We start from the raw sequence: 23,736 nt of genomic DNA, 5'->3' as shown, positions 1-23,736 counted from the left end.
AGGCTCAAAAAGTTTTTTATTATTCTAAAATCAGTCATATTTCTACAAAATGAATACTAGTGTAATGGTTACACATATTTTTCAGAAAGCTGAACTATCTTACCTCTTTTAAAAAGGAATCGTCAAACATTTTTCCAACAATATCCAAAATAGTGAGTTTAACCATAAACAAGTGGACAAAGGGGGCTGTAATTGTCCAAAACACAACTAAATATGTAGACCTCTAATTGCATTCCTGTCATTTCTCTGTGGATCCTTGTGTATGACCAGCCTGGCTGATTATCCTTCTGGTTTCTGACTCTGGCTTATTCCTGACATTGTGGTTTTCTGTACTCCTGATTCTGCTTCGTCTGACTAACCACTCTGGTTCCTGACTACTTCTTTGTTCTCATTTGAGCTTCAGTTTGTGATTTGGCTTGGTGTTTGTTATTTTTAAAAAAGGTGTATTTCCCAGCATTCTGCCATCTCCCAAAAGTCCCTTAAGACTGCTTTAATCCCTCTGGGCGTCCCAAAGTATCAAACATCTGTAGTATGGGTGAAGGCTTGTCCCATTTGGTTGACTTTTATCTACAACTTATAGTCAAAATCACAAAAAGGTTAGAGATAGCCTAGATGTTTTGAATCAGTCAATGTATGTAGATTGGAATCATAAATTGTTGTAACCGCTTTATATCTGTGTTTACCAAATAAAGATGGCATCCTAGCAATGAAAGCTTAATTTACTCTTAACTCACAATCTTTTTTGTTTGATAATCGTTTTAATTTGCAGATCAGAGGAACAGCAATGGAGACCAAATTTGCCCTCTCATACACCAACTTATTTATAGCAGCATAGGAGAAGATCTATATTTATGGTAAAAATAAGCCCTTTATGAACTTAACTTACTATGGATGGTATATAGGTGACTTATTATTCATTAGGTAAGGTAGTATTTCAGATTTGGATTTTTTTTTTTATATTTAAATGCTAACAATGTTAATTTGCAATTAACCATGTCAGAATGCTAAATTTTTTAGATCCTATAAAATTAAAAATACTGTATACCCTGCAATTACAAATATTCCAACTGCTGAATTCTATTGCCTGAAGACAAAACGAATGTCCGACAAAACCATATATAAACAGTGTATATAGACACGCATCTATGAGGGCCTTAAAATGTGAATAGGAATAAACATTTGTCCATATAAAGATATTAAGGCCAAATAATGGCTGGTGACTTTTACGACTGACTTCATTAGAGACTACTATAAAAGAATAAATATTGCCCCAAACAGCATGTCTGTGCCATCTTTGCCTCCAAGCAGCCTGGCTAAGTCCCTGCTATGTCCCACACTAAGTATACCACTTATCAAGAAATTACATCATATCTTGATGCTCAGCAGTAAGGATGATGACCTCAGAGGGGAACACTGGCGGTGGCTGGGGATTATTCCAATCTACATTATTCAGGCTGCGGAGCTGCTTTTCTTGTTCCCCCCGTCTCGCTAGAGTTTCCCCCCGTCTTCCTAGATTTTCCCCTTTGCTCTGGTCCATTCCTGGATTTCCATATTCTCTGTTCTGTGCTTCTGATTCCTTGATTCTGGTTTTGCTCTTTGATTCAGCTCTGTTTCCTTTTGTTCTGTTTGTTTCAGTCAGCAGTCTAAAGGTATGTCCTCCCTGTTTTTGTGTTTAGATTCAATGTTTAGTTTCAGTTTATTAGTAATTCAGTAGGCAGGCTTTAGTGTTAGGACCCACCGTACATTGGAGTACTTTGGCGTAGTGGTGGGCTAAGCATACTATGGCCATATGATGTGACAGAATCTCCAATTGTTATCTTATAGTCCTAGGCTAGTCCTGTTTTGTCCTGTGGTATCTGTGTAGTCTTGTCATGTGTAGCCTGGTCAGTCTTGTCAGCCCTGTATCCCCGGTAGAGGGGTGTCCTGTCCTGATGCCCCGGTAGAGGGGTATCCTGCCCTGAAGCCCCGGTAGAGGGGTGTCCTGTACCATGTATGTATTGTCTGGTTATGTTCCTACTTGCTCTGTCCCCCTTGTTTGCTATGTCTCTGCTATTACTCTGCTTAGCTTCCCTACGCCCAGCCTGCAGCATCCTGCACATGATTCTAGTGCTATGTTTCATGCCTGCTCCAGGATGCTTGCAGGATATCACTTTGTTTTGAACTGGATAACATCCGCTGTTATGTCAGGGCGCTGGTATGTGGCCGCACAACCCTAGGTGCTCAACACCCTGGAGAGTGCACCAGGCCCTGTCCAACTCAGTTACCGCACAATAACTCCTGAACACAATCTTTGGGCGCTCTGGGTCATTACAGTCGTCTGTATGGACCCAGTCTCTCCCTCCGGTGGTGGCTTCACGTGAAGAGGCTGGGTTCGGGTCTGATCTGGACCGAGCCAACTTGGACTATAATTTCCACAGACACCAGTTTATCCGGTTGGGGAGCCACGATGGTCAAAGAATTCAGTCAAGGTTTTTGGTTGACCCAGGAGTGTAACCTTCATATAAATATGCTGGAACTCCTTGCTGTTTGGAAGGCGCTCCTTTCTTGGCAGTCCAGTCTGTGGGAAAAGGCAGTCAGAATTGTTCCAGACAAAAGCATAGTGGTGGCCTTCCTGAACAAGCAGGGAGGCACAAGAAGTCTTCAGTTGGGAAGTCTCAGATTTGGGACTACGATCTGAGTTATATTTTCCCTCCTCTTCCTCTCATCACCAGAGCGCTCCAGAAGATCAAGAGGGACAGATGTCGCGTGATTCTGATAGCTCCCGACTGGCCAAAAAGGATTTGGTACCCGGGGTTGATCCATCTTTCCATAGAGCCCCCAATGTCATTGCAGGTCAAACAGGACCTGCTTCATCAAGGGCCTGTCCTCCACTCGAATCCCACCTGCTTCAGTCTGTCAGCATGGCTCCTGAGAGGGAAAGATTGATTCAGGCTGGTCTCTCTGAAGAGGTAGCTGAGACCCTGATGAAGAGACAGAAGCCAGTTATCAATCTCTGGTATGATAAGATCCGCAAGTCGTTATTTGTTATTCACTGTTTTATCGCTATGAAAATTACGATTGCTCGTTCATTGAAAAAAACTCTCCCTATTCCCTGGGGTATAGTAATTTCTCAGCTGAAATTTAAATTAAAAATGGAAAGACAATTTCATAAATCATATTTCTACTCTAAAAAGAAATCTGCTCTATGGGATTTTTGGCTAGAAAAATTAGAGAAAATGGATAAAGATATAGAATAACTTCCTTTTCTCAATGGGATTTGATTGTGGTGCCTGGGATTGTCGGCCTCTTACACCCTTGATAAGATTGTATAGATTATGTTGTAAATTAGCAATGAGAACACATGTCCTCATAACCTCAAGTGGCAGCTGTGTTTTTTTTTAATATTTTGTTATGTTTGATATGTCTGGGACTCTAAATGTATTTAAACATAAATATGCTACCTTCATTGTTCGACAATATCGCTTTTTATGGACGTATCGTTATATATATTTTTTTTTTATGTGTCTGTAAATGGTCTTTCTGTCTTTTTATATATTAAGAAAATAAAGATTTATACAAAAAAAAGATCTGCAAGTCCTTCTCCTTGGTGTTATGACAATCAGCTCCAGGAGGCTGTTGTCTGTAACAGCAACATCCTAGAGTTCCTTCTAGCGGGTTTCCGTAAGGGACAGACCAGCCACCCTGAAGGTCCATGTGGTCGGCTCTTAGCTCTCTATCGACTGAACAGTTAGCCTCACATCCTTGGATTTCTCAGGACTTGAATTTGATCCTCTCTAGCCTCACTTCTCCCCCTTTCAAGCCTCTCAAAGATATTCCTATCAGAATTCTCACCTGGAAGATGGGCCTGTTGATTGTTTTGACATCAGCTAGAAGAGTAGCCGAGATCCAGTCTTTATCCATTTCAAAATCTTATCTTCAGATGTTTGAGGATAGAGTAGTTTTGCGTACGCCTCCGGAATTCCTTCCTAAAGTCATGTCACCTTTCCATTATCATCAGGATATTGTCCTTCCGGTCTTCTGTCCTCACCCCAGTAATGACAAAGAATGCCGGCTCTGTTGCCTGGATGTTCGCAGATGCCTGGAAGTTTACCTGGAGTGCCTATTGAGCAGGTTTGCAAAGCTGCAGTTTGGAAGTATGTTCATACCTTCGTCAAGCATTACTGCTAACAGCCTGTCGGTCTGGATGATGTCAAGTTTGGTAGCAGGGTCTTGGAGTCCATTGTTTGTTGCCCTCCCTAAATATATTTTTTATATCTCCTGTGCTACCGGGATTAACAGGAAACTTGGAATTGTTACCTGAGAATTCCTTTTCCTTGTTACTTCCCGTTAGCAATTGTTTTTGTCCTCCCTAAATAAAGGCATTTTTTTGGTTTTCCGTATATTTGTTTCCTCAGTTAGGTTGTGGTGTATATCATCATGAACTTAGTACATGTCTTGAGTACCTACTTAGTTAAAAATTTCAATTCTCTTGCATTTGTTTTCTCTTTCTGACTGACTCCAGACAATACATTTGTGGAAATAAAGGAGTCTACAATGATAGACCCACGTAGATAGTATGAATGTAAATGAAGTATACTTCAGGAGCATTTACTTAATTCTTCTTTTGCTTTTAATTAATGATTTAGTAAATTGCCAGTATTTAAAGTCATTCATGTAAAGGTCCCATGTGTTTGTGATGACATAAAATGAGTTCATGTTACTATCTTAGTAAGGGATTAGAATCTTTACATCATAAACCATGAAATATGATTCCAAAAATACAATATAGAATAAGAACCTCAGTAAACAAGGTCTAAAAAGGTATTTGCAAACTCTCTCCGTTACAAGAACATTAAACACTAACAACAGCATGAGTATTTGTGTTAAGCTCTTAATGCATTGTAACTCTAAACCTAAGAGTTAAAAAAGGATGTGATATTTAGCAAAGTTTAGCAAAGATTTATGTTTAATGTCAGCTAATGATGCAATCATGATCCTATAGTACAAATACCATATCTTCCAATGTATGTACGGTACATCAGAACTTCAGACTCTCATTGAAAGACTCGCTACTCCTCATCATGAAAATTGCAATTGTTGTCTTTTTGGGGGCTTTAACCTCCTGCCTTGGTGAGTTGAACAGAAAATAATGATAAGTTAGCTATGGAATCCAACGTAAGAAAATTAATTTCTAACCATCTAAACCAACAAATACCACAAAAACCTGGCGGCACCTAGAGTTAACGGTGAAGATCCCAGAGATTCCATAGCGGGTGATTCCTTGCTGTTTTGTATTTTCACCAAATCAAATAATTTGGCCTTTTATTTCTCTACTGTAGATTACTCAAATGCCTATGATATTCCAATTGATTGTCTTCAAAAACTCGTTAGTGTAAGTATTTAATTTTCATTCTTTTAAACTATGTAATGCAAAATACAAAACTGAAAAATATAATGTTCCATGGACAGAGACAAAACAGTGTAACAAGTTGTTTCTGCTTTATGTTTCTGTATTTTACTGTTGTCCAATTTCAATGTGTTATTTTTTTACTTTGCGTTTGTTCTAACATTATACCATATGGTTCGCTAAACTTTGGCATTGCTTGAAAAACTTGTTCATACGCTTCTTTTTGGATAGCAAGATATTGATGATAAAAATGTAGTTGCGTGAGGTGCAGTACATAATCCATGATATGTGCCATCTAAATATGCTACTTTTGCAGTTGACTTTTTGGGGATTATTTATTTATTTATTTTTTTAAAGGTTGATGCTCCTGCTACTCTGTTAAGACTCCAGAAATTACTTTGTTTGTATGCTCAAGGAAAGGTAAAGCATGTCATTTTAGTTACTTAAATGTAATTTTTGGGCAGGATAGAAATTATACAAGAAAATATGTATAAAATAAATATTTAACAAAATTAATATTTAAATCATACACATTTTTTTGCGTGAGGCTTTCAAAGTTATGCAAAACTGGTTACATCACAAAGCTGCCCAATGCATAGCATTCCTGATTTCGAAGAAAAATGCGCATAATCCTAGAATCCTCTCAACGTCTATGCTATGTTAAATTCAGTACATGCATGATAACAACTGATTTTGAGTATTTCATACAAAAATCAAGAACTGAAAACTACCAATAGACTATTTTGCCATTTTAAAAAAGAATAAAAAAATAAAAGTATAGTTTTTTTGTGGATCACATTTCTTTTTAAATATTATATTGAGATGAATAAGTGATATAATACTTGTCTAATTTGCAGGATCAACAAAATGAAGCATTATACAAAGCATTTCTACAAGAACTACACATAGCTCTGGTAATGCTTTCAAATATATTGAAATACCCGTTAGATTTTATTTATCATGGCAGCAGTATGCATTTTTATAAATATGTTAAGGTTGTATAATGTAATACACATGAAACATATAATGTATTTTAGAAAAGATATACTATCTATGGATCATATGATACATTTTATGATAACATCGAATGTAAAGGAATGTACTAACTAGGAAATCAATTATATCACTTTAAATATGATGTTATAATGTCTTACACTGTAGGAAATAAAAACTGCAAGAAAAAAAGGAATCTTGACAGCTCCGTCACAACAGAAAAATTATTTTAATTTTAAATAAGAATTTTGTTGGAGAAAGCGTCATACCGAGACACAAAATAAAACAATAAAAGAGATGGAGCTTAGGGTTAGAAATGGTACCATTATCTATACAGCCTTAATATGTATGCAATAGCTAATATTTTAAATTAAATAATCATATCTTGTCTAAAATAAGTAATCATATCAAGCCATTATTTATAGCAGTATAAATATTAGTATTTGTATGGCATAATGTGTGGCCAACATGGTTTTACTAAAACATTTATAACCGTGTAAAAGAATAATTTCAAGAAATAGAAACAATTCTTCTCGTATTTCATGTTTTGTTTTATTTTGTCACTAAAGCATATTTCCAAATCCGAATAATTTCAATGTAACTTTTCTCATCATGTTTACAGAAAGATGCAGGCTGTACAGTTGATGAAATTCTGGATACAAAGGAATTCCTGGTAAAAAAAAAACCTGGGTGTTTGCAAAAATACTGCATATATGCGTCCATTTACTTTATAACTCACTTTGCGGAAAAATAAATGTATATGCCATAAACATGTTCGTCAGCCATAAATTTATTTAGAAAACATGACATTTGTCATTTGTGTCGTGTCTTTACAACACTTAACAGGAAAAAAAATAGCATTTGCAGTCTCGAATGAACACATATATATTTTACAGTTTTTTTAGGTGCTTACATGTATTTTCTACTTCATTTGCTTTGAATGTGACTTTGTGAGGTATCTGATGATAGATATTACACGTTTAATGTTTGATTTGTGATAAGTGAGTATGGTAGACAAATCTGATCCTTTTCAAAAAAAGCTCTGGCCTACAAACTGAAATTAGTTGCATAGCGCAAATATTCTAGTGCAAATAATAAAATGATTGGAGGGCTTTAAGTCTTGTGAAATTAAATGATATAAAGTCTTTACCCTGTATTAGTTATTTACTGATGAATGATGTGCGTATTTTGTTATAGGAAAACGTTGGTGACAAAGCAGGAGAAGTAGCCCACAAAGTTGTCATTGAAATTCTAAAAATTGCGGTAATCTATTTACCGATTTTTATCTATGTGTCCTATTGTCTATCCACATATCTATGAATGTATCTAAATAATTGTTTTACAGAACTGTATCGCTCTCAAAATGCCCACTAACATTGGATATATATATATAAAAAAGTATGTTTTCACGCATACCTTCCCCGTAGCTTCTATGGCGCAGCATCGGTGTCACATGCCTTTTTTTTACCCCCTGTATGCCACTCTGCCTCCAGAAATTCCCTTTAACCGCCTATATGCCACTCTGCCTTCAGCAATGCTTAATACCCCCTTATATGCCAGTCTGTCCCATGATATGCCTTGTGTCAGAGTGGCATATGGGGGTATAAGGCATTTCTAGAAGCAGATTGGCATATAGGGGGTTAAAGGCATATCAGGGAGGCTGAGTGGCATATAGGAGGGTATAAGGCATATCAGAGTGGCATATAGGGGGGTATAAATCATATCAGGGAGGCAGAGTGGCAAGCCAGGGGGGCAGATGTGCATAACTGGGGGCAGGTTGGCAAATAAAAGGAAATAAAAACAAAAAAAATATTTTTATCAAACATAGCTTTTATTAAATATGGAAAAATAGTTTACGTGAATTAATATTTACTAGTACAACTTTTCTTATTGGGTCGTCTTATATTCAGGCTTTTTCTTTTTTTCCTAAATTAATATTGAGATTTTGGGGGTTCTTATAATCAGGGTCGTCTTATAAACGAGCAAATATGGTACTAAGTAAGATACAGTATATACTTTATTGATTTATGTATTTACCTTTATAGGATGACCTGGAAGTTACAGGAACTGTTTTGAATGTTGTATGCCAAGTTGCGGTAAGACTATAGCAGTGACCACTAAATATTTTCTTTAATTATTTATAGAAGGTTATTTTTTAAACTACATGTATTTTGTTATTCCACAATTAGGGAGACCTGCTAATCAAACTGAGTGAAGCTTTGGTAAGAAAACCTAATCTTTCCTGTAAAATAGGGGAGCATACTGAGTATCATGTCTTAGCACTCCCATTTAATATCAGATCTGTGCCAAAATATTCTCCCACAACCAGGTAACCAGAATAAAACCTTAAAAACATAAAATGTTAGAAAGTTGGGTTAAGGGGCTAAAGGAAGAGAAGCAAGAGGAAACACAAGTTGTAGGGGACAGAGTTTAGGAGAGATTGAAGGTGGAGTGGAGTCAAGGGACCAATTCAGTGATAAAGTTAGAGGTGTAAGAATTGTAGGGGGGGTATGAGGTTAATGGAGTATTAAGTAAATCCAGACATTGGTAAAAAAAAATTAAAAAAAAAATTCACTCACTCACTCACGCACACGCTCTCTCTCAATGTCTCTCTACCTTCTCCGCCAGCCGCATCTGTGTCCCTGTCTCTTTTACCGCAGCTCCACTTCCTGCCTTGCCTCTTCTTGTTCTTCTTTCTTATTTCTTCTGTCTTCTTTTGTCGTCAGATTCTCCTTGGTATTTGCTCCATTATCTTAGTACTTCTACAAAAGGGTGGGACAAGGAGGGAACTCTTTTAAAACTATATTCATATATGTGCATTATTTTTTATGACTTTTTTTTAGAAACACATTTATTCACAGTTTTACGCTTATATATAAATTATATATTTATAACTTTCTCTGATTTGGAAACCCCCATATAGGCCTATATGATTTACATTTATTTTAATTTATTTAGGTTTTTCTTTTTTAACCCCAACCTATCCCTATTTAACAATGTCTCCACTTTCTAACCATCTACGACACTAACTAAAACAATTAAATACAAAATTAACCCCTTAAGGTCAAGTAAAACATTATATATTAGTTGTTTTTTAAATAAACCTTGGAAGCATTGTTTTCTTACTGTTCTCTGTGTATCTGCAGAATGAGAGAGGAAGATAACGGAGACAAAGGCAGTGGTTAGAAGCATTGCCTTTGTCCTCTGATGTTAACCATGCATGTTATTAGTTGCATTGGTTATATACTGGACACTTTGGTTGCATCGATTAGGCAGAGTGGGATTTATTTTAACCAATGATGTACATTGTATATCATGGGTCCTGTAGAAGGGGTTAAGCAGGACAGATATATGTGTGAAGGTGTACAGTAAGGGTACATATGCTAAGAAAGAAAGAAAGAAAGGAAAAACAACTGTTAGAAGTGTAATGCCCATATTGCCTGTTTTTATTAAAATCTGACCGCTGTTGGCCATAAACAAATTATGTAATACTGTAGTTGTTACTATTTTACTGGAAAACATCATACAAATCTATAGAATGCATAAAATAAATATATTTACATTTTCATAAACATGTTGATTGCAGTTGATATATAATTGAACAGGGAAGTTATGTGTTTTTAGCATCAGGGTTTGCTATTTACAGTCTTTATTTTACAACTATGGTTTGCTGTAATAAACATGTCTAATATTTTCAACAGGGCAACATTAAATTAGACTTGTCTGGGACAGTGGGTGGTCTGAAAAACCTGCTAGGCTGAAGGATTTTCATGTCATTGTAAGTTACTCCTTGAAATTTGAAGATTTCCATTGAACTTACACTTTATTTTGCCTTAAGTATACATAACTATGATAACTCTGTGGGTATAGCCTGTTTGGCTGAGTGCCCACCCTGTAAGGGTTGCCAAATGACCAGATTGACAATTTTTTTTTAATGTCAAGAATATTGCCGGTTGGATACTCTTCTTGACTGTATAGTTTTTGCAGGGAGAAGGCTGTTTATAAAATCTGGATATCTCCTCTGTAGAAGCTGCATAGATGGCTCCTGACAGACATAAGCAGTGTAGTGACAAGTGTCTTATGTCCCCATAAGCCAATTTCATCTACTGTATTTTTATTACCGTAATTTGAAATATAGTTTTTATTCATAGAAAAATGCAATTTATAAACTGTTTAATTTCTATTTCAGGACTTGCCATTTTAAAATCAAATACCAAAGAAGAAATCATCTAAACCTCTTAACCAAGCCACTTATATGTGGTTACATATGTACATTTTAATGAATAAATAAAATCTTCAGCAAATTCCTCAGTCTCTTTCCTTAATGTCACAAAGTTCAATTAAGTAAATGTATTTGTATTAACAAAAAACAAAATATGTGTATTCCCTGGTAACATTTTAACCAAGTGGATGCTAAACAAAACAATCTTCATATTTGTGCCATACCCAAACATCAATGCATTTAAAAACTTCCAAAAAATCTTGTTAAATAAAAAATAAGTTTGCTAGTGCTGCATTGTTTTTAAAACACATGCTTCTGTGTGTCGCGTCTGTAACACTAGAGGTACTCACCGCAGGAGTTATTCTGCCCAGAAAACTGCTGTATAGAGAGAAGCCCCAACAGCGGTAATCCAGGATTTAGATGATCCCAACAGTGAGACAGCCTCTGTGAACACAGATAGAAGGTAAGTACTGACTATATATATACAGGTACACAGGAGCTGGTAGACAGGTAAGCCAGGTTGGTACACAGGAGCAGGTAGTCAGGTAAGCCAGGTCGGTACACAGGAGCAGGTAGTTAGGTAAGCCGGGTCAGTACACAGGAGCAGGTAGTCAGGTAAGCTGGGTCGGTACACAGGTAATACAGGCAGAAGCACAGAATCACTAGGCAAATGAGAGGTCAAGCAGGCAAGGGTCAAAAACAGGAATCAGCAGCAAACTCAGGAACATAGATAAGGACCACAACAGGGTGCCTGTGTGAAGCACAGCAAAGGTTTTTGAATCTGGCGCCAATCAGAAAGCCCCACCTCCAACCTACGTCAAGACCGCGCCTCCAGACGTCCATCACGTCCACTGCACCAGCCCAGAGAATCAGCTGCGCCCTCAGTGGACGGACTGGAGACCGGGCGGCAGGTAAGGGAACCCTTCCGGGAACTACTGCATTGACGGGCAACCTTTGATTTGCCCGTTGAGGAGTTCCCGGAACCAATCTTCCCTCTCCCGTGTTGGCGGTTGGTCTGCCCGCCGCCGGCACGGAGAGAACGTGAAAGTCTCTCGAGTGCCCCTGAACCGCGAGCGGAAGTCCGGTTGCCGACCACGGGCCCGTAGAGAGTAGTATCGGGTCCCCGTGATCCGCGAGCAGATGTCCGCACACGGCCAACGGGTCCCGAGGACGTGACACTGTGGTCTTTGTGTTGATTCTCCTTTTTAGAGTTTGGCTTTAGACCAGGCAGGGGAAATTGAACAGACCACTGGTGATTAATCATATTTCCATCCTTCCAGTGTACACACTATAAGGTTTAAGGGGCAATAGTCAATGTTATTTGGCTCTCAAGGCTTCTGTGGATCTCAAGTTACTTCTGCTGGGAGGCTGTTCCACATATTCACCATCCCCTCAGTAAAGTATATTTTGATTACATTAAGACTTTATTTCAGTGCCTGTAAGGAAAGCTGTGAGAGAGACATGTCTTGGAACAAATAATTTAGTTTTCAGATTAAAAAAGACCCCACATTTCAATGATCACCTCCTAAACTCAGCCAATGTTGCTGAAACGCCTCAATATTGAGGCATTCAGCAACACAAAAAGTCAGGTACCCCGTTTGATCTTTGCTAGGAGTTTGTAAAAATGACATGTGAAAGAGATATGCTACCTCTCAGAAGATTTCAGCACCCATTCAAATTAAAAATGTTTCCAGAGGTTCTGTCCAGACTATCCTGAGAACTCTGAGCTCATCCTGCAGGTTGACTACAGGTACTGCATCCAGTCATGCAGGTCAATGGAGCCCAGCTCACTAATCAACATGTAATCAGTAAAATAAAATTTTTAAAAATATGTATAAATGTAAATGTTTTAAAATAACAATGTAATAAAATGTAAGAATAAACATACTCCAAAAATGTCATCATGACATTATAAGGGGAACCCTCCAGTTCAAAGAAAATATGTCCAAAAATGCAAAAAAAAGTTTATAAAATAAATGTAAATGTAATGTTTATAAGGCTATCCTAAAAATGACGCTGTATCTTCCCAAAAATCGTCTTCTTTTCAAATTTAGGGGCAGTTATGGTTGATGGGGTGTTTAGGGTTAATTTTAGGGGCAATTATGGTTGACGGGATGTTTAGGGTTAATTTGGGGGCAGTTATGGTTAATTTAATGCTGAGGACTGAGGGTTAATTTAACTAATTTAATAAAGGTAACTTAAGGTGCAGTTAGAGGTAAAGGGTAAAATGATTAATGTATTTATTTATAAAAGTATGGTGGTATTCTCTGAATGATTCGAATCCTGTAAGATTCGGATCCCTGTAAGATCCAGATCCCTGTAAGATTCGGATCCCTGTAAGATTCGAATCTTTGAACGATTCTCTGCCTTCAGTGACATCACTAGAGTAGGCAGACAGGAGGGTGCATTGACTAATGAAAGGGGCGGGGCCAATCGTTAGCGTGCCAGAGGGACTGGGAAACAGTAACTCCTGTGAGTCACACTGAGTGATCTGAAGATGCGATGTGTGATTTTTCTTTCTGTGTTAATATATTGTTAATACTAAGTATTAGATTATACATATGAATTATTATTAATAGCAATCCATATTTGTCCTGAAACAATACATCATTTGTGTTGGTACAAATAATATGAAAAGGAAATCATGGTTGAACTAATACCGTATTTGCTCGATTATAAGACGACCCTGATTATAAGACGACCCCCCAAAATCTGAATATTAACTTAGGAAAAAAAGAAAAAGCCTGAATATAAGACGACCCTAAAGGAAAAAAGTTTTACCAGTAAATGTTAATTCATGTAAACTATTTTTTTTTATAAAAGCTATGATTGAGAAAAATATTTTTTTTGTTTTTATTTCTTGTATTTTCCAACCTGTCCCCCAGTTACGCACATCTGCCCCCAGGCTTGCCACTCCAATATGGCACTGTGGCCCATGATATGCCTTTTAACCCTCTATATGCCACTGTGCCCCATGGTATGCCTTTTGACCCCCTATGTGCCACTCTGCCTCCAGAAATGCCTTATACCCCTATATGCCACTCTGCCTCCAGAAATGCCTTATACCCCTATATCCCATTCTGGCATTTAGGGGGTTAAAATGCATATTATGGGGCAGAGTGGCATATAGGGAGGTATAAGGCATTTCAGGAGGCAGAGTGGCATTAAGGGAGTTAAAAGGCATTGTATAGAGCACTCTGCCTCCAGAAATGCCTTATACCCCTATATGCCACTCTGGCATTTAGGGGGTTAAAATGCATATTATGGGGCAGAGTGGCATATAGGTGTATAAGGCATTTCAGGAGGCAGAGTGCTCTATTAAATGCCCCCTTAACGCCACTCCAGAAATGCCCTATGCCCCCATTTAACACACACACACACACACACACACACACACACCCTATACCCCCATTTAACTAACACACACACACACACACACTCTCCCCTCCCCTCCCCTCTCAGCCCTCTCTTACCGGTGCTTCCAGCCGGGGCAGCGGGTTGACGTCGCCTTCTGCTGCAGCCGGAAGGAGGTGGAGTTGGCAGCGGGGGTTTGTCTGCGTCCGTCGCGTATACTTTCCCCGGCTGTCAGACATCAGAGTTCCCCGCACCGGTGCGGGGAACTCTGATCTCTGACAGTCGGGGAAGGTTTTCGCGACGGACGCAGACAACCCCCGCTGCTAGCCACACCTCCTTCCGGCTGCAGCGGACGTTGTCTACGCGGATCGCGTAGACGTCAACCCGCTGCCCCGGCAATACAGCAGGAAGCACCGGTAAGTGTGTGTATGATGGGGGGGGGGTGAGACAGGAGGATCCAGGTCCCCTGCAGCGGTGCGGGGGATCTGGATCTTAGTCTCCTAATCAGACTCTATTTGAGGTCTGATTAGAAGACGACCCCGATTAGAAGACGAGGGGTATTTTTCAGAGCATTTGCTCTGAAAAAAACCTCGTCTTATAATCGAGCAAATACGGTATATTAAAAAAATACCAAAGAAATTCCAGGTATTAGGATACATTATTATCTTTCTTATGCAATCTCACATTTCATATGTGTTAACTTAACTGACCACTAGATGCCACTGTCCCTCCATTGGCCCGGGATATCACACATTTAAATGAAAAATGTAATTTATTAAAACAAAAACCAACACATCAAATTAAGTACCCTAAGCAGGGGCGTACCTAGAATATTTGGCACCTGGGGCGGATCCTGTATGTGGCACCCACACACACACACACACACACACACTTTAAAACTGCATAGCTTCTACCGTTATATACCGGCGCAGACACTGAAGGTGGTACAGCATTACTGTTATCATTATATACTGAGGCAGACATTGACGGTGGTACAGCATAACACCTATCACTATATACTGAGGCACACATTGACGGTGGTACAGCGTAATCCCTATCACTATACATTGAGCCAGACATTGACAATAGTGCAGCATAACTCCTATCACTATATACTAAGCCAAACATTGATGTGGTGTAGGCCTACCACTAATCCTGGACTGAAACTGAAAATGCAGCATTTACCTGGCCGAATATGACCCCCCCACACCATAAAAAAAATCTGACACTTTTTTTTAAAGTAAGTAATACACCAAAATAGGACAAAACAATTAAATAACAATATTAATATATATATATATATATATATATGATTGTTAACAGCAATCACATTCCTATCATGCCCAGGCATACCCTGATTTCAGGATGTACTCGCAGACTTGGCATGATAGTAGTATGATTGCCCTATCTACCCCTTCTCACTCTCTTCTCCCTATCTACCCCATCCTAACTATCTACCCTCTCCCTCTTTGAAGTTCACTTACCTTTCAGGAGTCCTGCGGTGGGGGTGCAAGGCCTCTGTCTCCCAGCTCTGTCACTGTATGGAACAGTATAGAGTGATGGGAGTTATGATGTACTTTAGAGCATAATTATATAATGAAAAATACATTTGAAATGGTACAGCATAACACCCATCACTCTCACACATTTACCAATCCACACATACCAATCCACACATATGCTAATCCACACATATACCAAACCACACATACTAATCCACACATACTAATCCACACATACTAATCCACACATACTAATCCACACATACTAATCCACACATACTAATCCACACATATACTAATCCACATATATACTAATCCACATATATACTAATGCACACATACACTAATGCACACATACTCTCACTGTCACTGAATGCTTTCCTACCTTTCCTTTTTTCTCCTTACAGCTCCTTTTCCTCCTCTTCGCTCCTCTTCTTCAGTTCTTCTGTCTTCTTCCGGTTCAGAGGGCACGGATAGCGGTGGGCGCAGCTTCAGTGTTGTGCGCCGGGATCTGACAACAAACCCCGGCGCACAGCAGCTGTTGCCGTGCAGATCGCAAGGGAGCGGTATCGGAGGTCTTTAACAGACCTCCGGCTCCCTTGATCCTTGAACCGGCTCTCAAGGGAGCTGGAGGTCTGTTAAAGACCTCTGATACCGCTCCACATTACTGTCCGTCTCTGGAGGGGTGCCGGGTGCCGGCAAGTTGGCACCCCCTGATGAGCGGCACCCGGTGCGGACACCCCCCTCTAGGTACGCTACTGGCCCTAAGGACATTTACACAGCAAATTCTGCAGGTGGTCAGTTCTCTGAGAAAGAAGTATATTGTTGATTAGGTTCCAGCGGTGCTCCCTGTGTTCTGAAATTTTATTGAATACTGTAGATTAATGTCCTTGCTCCTCTTTCTAAATAACACCATTTAATTTATGAGAATGTTCTATCTTAAGCACTTAAGTCCTTACCTGAACAAGCTACACCAATGATCAAGAAAGCACTTCCTAATTCTTTCCTCATCTTTATCCCATGGAAAAGTGGCAAAAAATAAATAAAATAACGCCAGGATCATGTTTTTAAGAAGCAGAAAAAACAAGCATAGAAAATAGACACTAAATCTGAAAATAGATTTCTACAAAATAAATTACATTTGTCTTAATTTAGATTTAAAAGTTATGAAGACACCTAGAAAAAAAGTGGAAAAAAGTAGTAATAGACTTCTGGAAAGATGTGAAACGGAACTGGAAGGTATATTCAGAGGCCCTAAATATTCTCATATAGGCTAACTAGCAACCTAGGGTGACAGATCTGGAGGGGCTGCAGCTCTGCCACAACATGGGAAGTTCTACCTAATGGGCAATACGGCTCCCAGGTGAACCACAGGTCACTGGAGTGGTTAACCCCCTTAATTTGGGACAAAGGCTCTTTTTGTTGCTGTAAATTTCTTCTTTCTCATTTTGTGCACCTACACACCTTATATATTATTTTTTTCAGGACAAACAGGGCTAATTGTAGGACTTGCTCATAAAAACATTTTTGTATATATATATATTTGGACTTTTTGTGACAGTGGGGATTATCTTGACGTTACCAATTTTTTTAAAATATTTTTTTAATTCATTTTTTTATTATTTTACTAATCACATTGTGATTAATAAGCTGGACTGCAATCATAAGGCGATCGGTGTAGGGGGCTGTGTTACTGACATGCCTTGATTTTAGACATTTTGTTTTCAGAGGAGGGCTTTCCTCCCATGATCCATGGCTGTAGATCCATGGCCATGGATCCTGCAAAGCTGCGGCATTGCAGCTATTAAACGGCAGCCCGTACATGTAAGGGCTTTGTCACTAATGCTTTGTCGTGAAGGGGTTAACAGGAAGATATCTGACCTCAGAAAGCTCCATAACACCCTGTACCATGCATAACTTTAAGACGTGGAGCATCAGGATCAGGGGCATATCTAGAGTATTTGGCGTATCTTATATTTGGCACCTCCCACACTTTAAAATGTAAAAGCACCGACCAAAAATGTCATGTTTGCAAGAATATTTATTACACAACTTTGTTAACTGCTTAACCCCATTTTTTCCTCCCTTTCTGCACTCCCGGGACTTGCTTACTTGTTGCCTGGTGGGGTGTTTTGATACACAATGACACTCTCCAGAATCCAGCTAGCTTGCAGTGCTCTTTAAGGCCCTCTAGACACCACCGGCACTTGGAGTGTTACTCAAAGTGCTCAGCTCTCGCTGCTCAAAAGCTTCAGCACAGACCTGCCACAAAGACAGAGGTCAATGCTCCACAGCTGATGCACACAGACCTGCGACTTGAGGCTGAAGGCAGGGATGTAACTAAAAACCACAGGGCCACCTTTGCCCCAAACATGTTATCAGTGCCTTTTTTGCCCTTTGCACCCGACTGTCACTTTAATTTATTTAACACTTTATTAGATGTCAATAAATATTTACTTGATTTAACTGTAAAAAAAAACACTTCATGGATGAATAAAACAGTTTTCAAATGGAAGCATCCTCACAGAAGCAAAAGGCTCAAAAAACTTTTTATTAATCTAAAATCAGTCATATTTCTACAAAATGAATACTAGTGTAATGGTTACAAATATTTTTCAGAAAGCTGAACCATCTTACCTTTTTTAAAAAGGAATCTTCAAACATTTTTCCAACAATATCCAAAATAGTGAGTTTAACCATAAACAAGTGGACAAAGGGAGCTGTAATGGTCCAAAACACAACTAAATATGTAGACCTCTAATTGCATTCCTGTTATTTCTCTGTGGATCCCTGTGTGTGACCAGCCTGGCTGATTATCCTTCTGGTTCCTGACTCTGGCTTGTTCCTGACATTGTGGTTTTCTGTACTCCTGATTCTGCTTCGTCTGACTATCCACTCTGGTTCCTGTCTTTGTTCTCAGTTGAGCTTCAGATTGTGATTTGGCTTGGTGTTTATTGTTATTTTTAATAAAGGTGTATTTCCCAGCATTCTGTCATCTCCCAAAAGTCCATTAAGACTGCTTTAATCCCTCTGGGCATCCCATAGTATTTAGCATCTGTAGTATGGGTGAAGGCTTGTCCCATTTGGTTGAATTTTATCTACAACTTATAGTCAAAATCACAAAAAGGTTAGAGATAGCCTAGATGTTTTGAATCAGTCAATGTATGTAGATTAGAATCATAAATTGTTGTAACCGCTTTATATCTGTGTTTACCAAATAAAGATGGCATCCTAGCAATGAAAGCTTAAGTTACTCTTAACTCACAATCTTTTTTGTTTGATAATTGTTTTAATTTGCAGATCAGAGGAACAGCAATGGAGACCAAATTTGCCCTCTCATACACCAACTATGTGTCCCCCATTAAGTATACCACTTATCAAGAAATTACATCATATCTTGATACTCAGCAGTAAGGATGATGACCACAGAGGGGAATACTGGCAGTGGCTGGGGATCATTATAATCTACATTAGTCCACTGTCAGGCTCCGCTCAGGCTGCGGAGCTGCTTTTCTTGTTTCCCCCCGTCTCGCTAGAGTTTCCTCCCGTCTTCCTAGATTTTCCCCTTTGCTCTGGTCCATTCCTGGATTTCCATATTCTCTGTTCTGTGCTTCTGATTCCTTGATTCCGGTTTTGCTCTTTGATTCAGCTCTGTTTCCTTTATAAGGTGTGCCCCACCCGTTTGTTCTGTTTGTTTCAGTCAGCAGTCTAAAGGTATGTCCTCCTTGGTTTTGTGTTTAGATTCAATGTTTAGTTTCAGTTTATTAGTAATTCAGTAGGCATGGTTTAGTGTTAGGACCCACCGTACATTGGAGTACTTTGGCGTAGTGGTGGGCTAAACACTATGGCCATATGATGTGACGGAATCTCCAATTGTTATCTTATAGTCCTAGGCTAGTCCTGTTTTGTCCTGTAGTCTTGTCATGTGTAGTCTGGTCAGTCTTGTCAGCTCTGTACTTTGTTGTCCTGTCCTGAAGCCCCGGTAGAGAGGTGTCCTGTCTTGTATCCCCGGTAGAGGGGTGTCCTGTCCTGATGCCCCGGTAGAGGGGTATCCTGTCCTGAAGCCCCGGTAGAGAGGTGTCCTGTTCTGTATCCCCGGTAGAGGGGTGTCCTGTCCTGTGCCCCGGTAGAGGGGTGTCCTGTACCATGTATGTATTGCCTGCTTATGTTTCTTGCTTGCTCTGTCCCCCTTGTTTGCTACGCCTCTGCTATTACTCTGCTTAGCTTCCCTACTCCCAGCCTGCAGCATCCTGCACATGATTCTTGTGCTATGTTTCATGCCTGCTCCAGGATGCCTGCAGGATATCACTTTGTTTTGAACTGGACAACATCCGCTGTTATGTCAGGGCGCTGGTATGTGGCCGCACAACCCTAGGTGCTCAACACCCTGGAGAGTGCAGTCACCCTGCACCAGGCCCTGTCCAACTGCGTTACCGCACAATAACTCCTGAACACAATCTTTGGGCACTCTGGGTCATTACAGTTGTCTGTATGGACCCAATCTCTCCCTCAGGTGGTGGCTTCACGTGAAGAGGCTGGGTTCGGGTCTGATCTGGACCGAGCCAACTTGGACTATCATTTCCACAGACACCAGTTTATCCGGTTGGGGAGCCACGATGGTCAAAGAATTCAGTCAAGGTTTTTGGTTGACCCAGGAGCGTCACCTTCATATAAATATGCTGGAACTCCTTGCTGTTTGGAAGGCGCTCCTTTCTTGGCAGTCCAGTCTGTGGGAAAAGGCAGTCAGAATTGTTCCAGACAATAGCATAGTGGTGGCCTTCCTGAACAAGCAGGGAGGCACAAGAAGTCTTCAGTTGGGAAATCTTCTTCAGAGGATCGGGAGGTGGGCCGAACTCCATCTCTACCACCTTTCGGCAGTGTTCATCCATGGGAAAGAAAACATCACTGCAGATTTCCTCAGCAGAACATCTGTACTTCCCGGAGAGTGGAGCCTGAACTATGCAACTTTTCTATAGATCACGAAGGTCTGGGGGACTCCAGTGATCGACCTCATAGCTACGGTAGCCAACAAGAAGCTGGCTGTATTATATTCCCGTTCTGGAACAGGCCATCCCTTAGCTCTGGATGCCTTTTCTCAGATTTGGGACTGCGATCCGAGTTATATTTTCCCTCCTCTTCCTCTCATCACCAGAGCTCTCAGAAAGATCAAGAGGGACAGATGTCGGGTGATTCTGATAGCTCCCGACTGGCCCGGAGTTGAACCATCTGTCCATAGAGCCCCCGGTGTCATTGCAGTTCAAGCCGGACCTGCTTCATCAAGGGCCTGTCCTCCACTGGAATCCCACCTGCTTCAGTCAGCATGGCTCCTGAGAGGGAAAGATTGATTCAGGCTGGTCTCTCTGAAGAGGTAGCTGAGACCCTGATGAAGAGCCGGAAGCCAGTTATCAATCTCTGGTATGATAAGATCTGCAAGTCGTTATTTGTTATTCACTGTTTTATCGCTATGAAAATTACGATTGCTCGTTCATGGAAACAAACTCTCCCTATTCCCTGGGGTAGTAATTTCTCATCTGAAATTTCAAATAAAAATGGAAAGACAATTTCATAAATCATATTTCTACTCTAAAAAGAAATCTGCTCTATGGGATTTTTGGTTAGAAAAATTAGAGAAAATGGATAAAGATATAGAATAACTTCCTTTTCTCAATGGGATTTGATCGTGGAGCCTGGGATTGTCGGCCTCTTACCCCCTTGATAAAATCGTATAGATTATGTTGTAAATTAGCAACGAGAACACATGTCCTCATAACCTCATAACGTCAAGTGGCAGCTGTGGTTTTTTTTATATTTTGTTATGTTTGATATGTCTGGGACTCTAAATGTATTTAAACATAGATATGCTTCAGTGTTCGACAATACTGACTATATGTGTAACTATGTTGTATATTGCTTTTTATGGACGTATCGTTATATTTTTTTTTTTTATGTGTCTGTAAATGGTCTTTCTGTCTTTATAAGATTTTATATATTTATATATTTCTGTCTTTTTATATATTAAGAAAATAAAGATTTATACAAAAAAAGATCTGCAAGTCCTTTTCCTCTTGGTGTTATGACCAGCTCCAGGAGGCTGTTGTCTGTATCAGCAATATCATAGAGTTCCTTCTACCTTCAGGGTGGCTAAGGGACAGACCAGCCACCCTGAAGGTCCATGTGGTCTGCTCTTAGCTCTCTGTCGACTAAACAGTTAGCCTCACATCCTTGGATTTCTCAGGACTTGAATTTGGTCCTCTCTAGCCTCACTTCTCCTCCTTTCAAGCCTCTCGAAGATATTCCTATCAGAATTCTCACCTGGAAGATGGACCTGTTGATTGCTTTGACATCAGATAGAAGAGTAGTCGAGATCCAGTCTCTATCCATTTCAAAACCTTCAGATGTTTGAGGATAGAGTAGTTTTGCATACGCCTCCGGAATTCCTTCCTAAGGTCATGTCACCTTTCCATTATCATCAGGATATTGTCCTTCCGGTCTTCTGTCGTCACCCCAGTAATGACAAAGAATGCCGGCTCCATTGCCTGGATGTTTGCAGATGCCTGGAAGTTTATCTACAGACTGCTCCATGGAGAAGATCTTCCAGTTTATTTGTCTCTTTTTCGAGAGCTAGGAAAGGTTTTGCTGTTTCGAGGTCCTCTATAGCCAGATGGCTAATCTCTGCTATTTCTCTAGTTTACGAAGCTTCTGGTAAAGAACCTCCCTCTGGTCTCAAGGCTCATTCCACCCGGGTGGTTGCGACATCTTGGGCTGAGGCCACTGGAGTGCCTATTGAGCAGGTTTGCAAAGCTGCAGTTTGGAAGTCTGTTCATACCTTCGTCAAGCATTACTGCTAATAGCCTGCCAGTCTGGATGATGCCAAGTTTGGTAGCAGGGTCTTGGAGTCCATTGTTTGTTGCCCTCCCTAAATATATTTTTTATATCTCCTGTGCTACCGGGATTAACAGGAAACTTTGAATTCTTACCTGAGAATTCCTTTTCCTTGTTACTTCCCGGTAGCAATTTTTTTTGCCCTCCCTAAATAAAGGCATTTTTTTTTGTTTTCTGTATATTTGTTTCCTCAGTTAGGTTGTGGTGTATATCACTTTGTGATATGTATATGAACTTAGTACATGTCTTGAGTACCTACTTAGTTAAGAATTTCAATTCTGTTGCATTTGTTTTCTCTTTCTGACTGATTCCAGGCAATAGATTTGTGGAAATAAAGGATTCTACAATGATAGACCCACGTAGATAGTATGAATGTAAATTAAGTATACTTCAAGAGCATTTACTTAATTCTTCTTTTGCTTTTAATTAGTGATTTAGTAAATTGCCAGTATTTAAAGTCATTCATGTAAAGGTCCCACATCGTTAAGGCCCTGGTAATCATGATTTGGCCACAAATGCTCTGGAATAGTACCAGATATTGCATCCTCTCTCTCTGGAAGTATGCTTCAGGAGCGTTTACCTAATTCTTCTTTTGCTTTTAATTAATGATTGGGTCAACTGCCAGTACTTAAAGTCATTAATTGAAAGGTCCCATGTGTTTGTGAAGACATAAAATGAGCTCATGTTACTATGTTAGTAAGGGATTAGAATCTTTACATCATAAACCATGAAATATGATTCCAAAAATACAATATAGAATAAGTAAACAGGGTCTAAAAGGTATTTGCAAACTCTCTCCGTTACAAGAACATTAAACACTAACAACAGCATGAGTATTTGTGTTAAGCTCTTAATGCATTGTAACTCTAAACCTAAGAGTTAAAAAAGGATGTGATATTTAGCAAAGTTTAGGAACAAAGATTTATGTTTAATGTCAGCTAATGATGCAATCATGATCCTATAGTATAAATACCATATCTTCCAATGTATGTACGGTACATCAGAACTTCAGACTTTCATTGAAAGACTCACTACTCCTCATCATGAAAATTGCAATTGTTGTCTTTTTGGGGGCTTTAACCTCCTGCCTTGGTGAGTTGAACAGAAAATAATGATAATATAGCTATGGAATCCAACGTAAGAAAATAAATTTGGGTACACATTTTGCACTAACCATCTAAACCAACAAATACCACAAAAACCTGGCAGCACCTAGGGTTATGGGAAAGATCCCAGAGATTCCATAGCGGGTGATTCTTTGCTGTTTTGTATTTTGACCAATTCAAATAATTCAAACTCAATAATTCAATTCAAATAATTATTTCTTTACTGTAGATTACTCAAATGCCTATGATATTCCAATTGATTGTCTTCAAAAACTCGTTAATGTAAGTATT

The sequence above is a fragment of the Sceloporus occidentalis genome, unplaced genomic scaffold (assembly GCF_023333645.1).
Source record: "Sceloporus occidentalis isolate IW3139 unplaced genomic scaffold, rSceOcc1.0.p SCAF_28, whole genome shotgun sequence".
NCBI classification, from domain to species: domain Eukaryota; kingdom Metazoa; phylum Chordata; class Lepidosauria; order Squamata; family Phrynosomatidae; genus Sceloporus; species Sceloporus occidentalis.
Note: the sequence above shows the minus strand (reverse complement) of the source record.